A 4106-nucleotide genomic window follows, 5' to 3' on the forward strand; every position below is an offset into this window, starting at 1 on the left:
CAACAGCGAGTCTGTGCACCCTCAGGCGGGCTGTGCGGGGGTTCCCACGGCGAGGCGGGACGCGCGGGGCTCATCCGAAAATCCGCCCGCGGGGCCCCGCAGCGAGGCGCAGCCGCGACTTTCGGCTCCAAGTCCCGCTTCAGATGCGCGCTTAAAAAGCAGTTAGCGAAGGTGCGTTTTAGTCAGCGAGACATTTCAATTCCCCTCGCATATAAACACAGGAACGGCCTTTCAAGAAATTCAGACAACTTTGTAAAACACCATCTACTCACACGTTCACACTGAGAAGAGTAGTAAAAGGGTATGAGTGCAGGGTCTGGATTTTATATTTTCCTGTCCTCTGGGGTCTGGTTTCAGATGGAGGGAATTGTATTTTTTTTACTTTAGGGATTTTTTTCTATTCTAGGGATTTTTTTTCTTTTCTATGTGGGGAAAGATTAACCTTTCAAGCTGAGGAATACAGGTGCTCCCTGGACTCCCAACCCCCAACACACAAATTTGTCAGGAGCCGGATCGCCGCTGCGTTCAGCGGGACAGTTAAAGAGAGATTACAAAGCTGAACGCTAAAACAAAGGGCTCTCGTATTTCCCACTGAGCAGTATCGGGCTAGCTACAGCAGCGAAAAAGCCAAGTCCTTAGCAAGTGAGAGAAACAGGAAGAAAGCCAGATCAAGGCGGAGAAGCAGTGACTTTCGTTGAGAAATTGATCTGCATTTGGAACGGGAAAAATTGACTTTTCTTTTTACATCTGTACAATTATTTCGGTTTATTTATAGCTGATGGTGAAATACCCCTCCCTGGAAACGAGAAAAGCATTAATAGCTTTCGCCTAGAGGATCAGCTTTTCTGTGGCTCAGAAGAAACGCTGTTTGTAAAAATCCGGAGTGGCTGGTATCAGCTTAATGCGGAGCATCGCGCGTCGCTTGCGAGCCCGAGTGCTTCTTAGTCAGCTAATCCCATCGCTTGGCCCCCGCCGACGGAGGCTGCCGAGTTTTCTGCCCCTCTCGCCTATATCTTTCCAATAAAGCCTGTTCTTTTTTACAGCATCTCAGAGCAGTGTCATATTTCAGGGGAGCTCTTCGAGGCGTGCAATATATGCGAGGGAAAAGGAGGCCCGATTCTACAGTTACATTCGCGCACCATTCAAAGGAAGTCTTCCAAACAGCGACTGTAAAGTCAGCTTCTAAAGCAGCCTACTGGGTTGTTTTGTGGCCATAAAGTCCTTAAGTTACCTTGCATTAAAAAAAAAAAAAAGGAAAAAAAGAAAAGAAAGAAAGAAAAAAGAAGTCTTCTTTGACATGGTTCAGTAATAAAACAATCGAAAAAAACTAAACCTCTCCCATTCGAATGCTCCAAGAAGGGAGTTTGTAATTAGCTGCAAAATCCCCCTGTGAGTTAATGACCTAATTTGTGAGGTATAAATTCACTAGCTGTCTTTGCTTTCTTCTTTTCTTTTTTTTTCTTTTTTTTTCATGGACCTCCATGGAAATGTCTTTATTCATTTGTTTGTAATATACCAAAACTATGACTGCACAGTATTCAAAGAATGGAAAATACTCGTTTGGGTACCCTTGGCTTTGTAAATAACTGCATTGCCAATAGATGGCATAGTGTCCTTTCCATTGTGCGGAAGTTCCAGTTCCCGCTTTATTTACCTTGCTTGTTTGTTTTGCGCGCAGCTTTTTTTTTTTTACGCATAAATGTCTCYTTGCATTTCCTTCTCTGGGGTACAGAAAACATAGGTATCTTTAAAAAGGTATATTGCAAAAATTAAAATTACAGATGTAATACATACTGTGAAACCTATAAAAATGCGTTTACAATGGTTACTTAAAAAAGAAATTTATAACTTTCATATGTACCTTACTCGTGCAATATGCAACTGCCATATGTTTCCTAGTTCCATAATTCAGTTTTTCCTGGACAGCTGGAGCAGGTACTACTTCTTAAAGTACATTTTATGTAATATGAGAACTAGCCCTGACTAAAGACCGAGAGTTACCATAAAAAGACACAAGCCTTAGTTAAAAAATGTTGTTTAACTACACATCATTTCTTACAATGGAACGATATAAACGTTCCCGTAGACCCACGTTATGATAAAAAGGGGATATACTGTATCTTTTTACTGCTGAAATCTCAGCCTCACAAACATAAATATTTCCAATTAGTGACTGTACCCTAAACTACTGTGATTTAAGGCTACCTAATTTAATTTAATTTAATTCCATACATGTTTTCATATTTTTCCTGAGACAATAGTGAAAATATGAGTTAAATTTATAGGAAAGCAATAAAAAAGTTAAGCCAGGGGTTTCTTCAACCCTCATTTAGCGTTTGCAAACGTTTATTTTGTGACTGGAGTCATGAAAAGGCTATTTTTAAAAACCGTTTGTCTGAAACGAACAATAAATGTAAGTGGGAGCGTCATATTAAAGACTGGAGATTTCCTTTAAAATGATTCATACTCGTGGCTGCGTAATTCCAAATTAAGGTAGTAATTTCAGCGCTATAAAATGCAATCAACAGAATATTTAAAATTTTAACACGGGTGCCTTTAAACGGTGCTTTCAATTCCTTAATGCAATTCCTCAGCGTTTGCACCCGCCTGGAGAGTGGGGCGGTTGGCCGCGCGTTTATTTCCGTGCCCTCATCTTATTCCTACTCCGCAGCAGGGCAGCAAGGGTTTTAGTTTGGGGGGGGGGGTGTTTGTTTGTTTGTTTTAAATCCCCGCGGTTTTAGAAAGGGCCCCGGGGCCGYCTGGACGCGGAGCGGGCCGTGAGGGCGGGCACGGCGGAGCAGGCCGCGGTGACATTCATGCCACCTCCCCCGGCGGCCGGGGCACCGCGGGCTGCGCTTAACCTTATCTCCAGCCTGGTTTTGAAGGTGTCTCCGGGAGGGTCGCGCTGGGTCTGACTCCGAGCTGAGCCCTCTGCAAAGCGCTAAGCCGCTCTCCGGCGCGTCTAACCTCCGCGGCCGCGGAGAGCAAGTCGGAAAGCCGAGGGCGAAGGTGCGCCTGGGACTGACAGTGACGGGGCTTACATGAGAATTTCTCATCGATCTATGTATTTTCTCTTCAGTTCGTAAGGTTTGGCTGCCCGGCGCCAATCAGCTACCTGCTCTCAGTTTTATATGCCACGTCTCCTTAGGGGGAAGCGGTTAGGCTCACTAGGGGGGGAAAAATGGATAATAATATGAATAGGTTTTCCTTAGTGACCGCTCCTGCCGGGAAGTTATGGAAAATCGTGTCTTTACAGAGGAAAGGACTCTATGGATATTCTTCTATCCTTTCAAGGCACCCGAGTTTAATGTTCGCAAAAGGTTTGCAGAAATCGCGCTGTGACCGGCAATAAACGGCCAGAAGACTCCTCTAAATGTCATCCGAGATTTTCGAACAGAGCGCAGGAAAACAGCTTTCTGGTGGAAAGAAGTTTAAACATTTTTTTCAGGAAGTCTAAATACGCAATTCTCCTACATCAAATGAGTAGCACCTCACCCAGCTGCCTAAAAACCCTGTCTGCATTTTAAAGTGCGGAAATAAAAGTAACCCCAGAAAGGTGTTTTAAATATATATATATTATTCCATTAGCAGAACACTATATAGAGAGATTCTTCTCTCTTTCATCATCCCATAAAAAAAATAATCGGACAGATATATGGATCACAGGTTGTTCAATAACTTTAAATCCATCGAGCTATTTTAAAAAGTCAAGAAATGAAAATAACATGCCACATATCAAACTACAGAAATCTGTGAGGAAAAGAAAAAAAATCCACAACAACAACAAGCGCCCACCCTCCCTGGACAAGACAAGACAAGACAAGACAAGACAGAAAAGAAAAGAAAAGAAAAGAAAAGAAAAGAAAAGAAAAGAAAAAAGAAAAGAAAAGAAAAGGCAATTTGTCCCTTCCGCCGTAGCACGGGCTGGCCGGTGCGGTGCGGAGCAGGAGGTCAAGCGCCGCTCCGCGGGGAAGCGCACCAGTCAGCGCTGGGGGGGGGGGCCCAAACTGGGCAGGACCAGCCGCCTCCGTGCCCAGAGCCTCCTCCGGGTCCGACCTGCGCGTGTGCGCCGGCGCGGCGCTCCGCGGCCGCTGCGCGCCGGCCGC

The sequence above is a fragment of the Apteryx rowi genome, unplaced genomic scaffold, assembly GCF_003343035.1.
Source record: "Apteryx rowi isolate R43461 unplaced genomic scaffold, aptRow1 scaffold_191, whole genome shotgun sequence".
Lineage (NCBI taxonomy): Eukaryota > Metazoa > Chordata > Aves > Apterygiformes > Apterygidae > Apteryx > Apteryx rowi.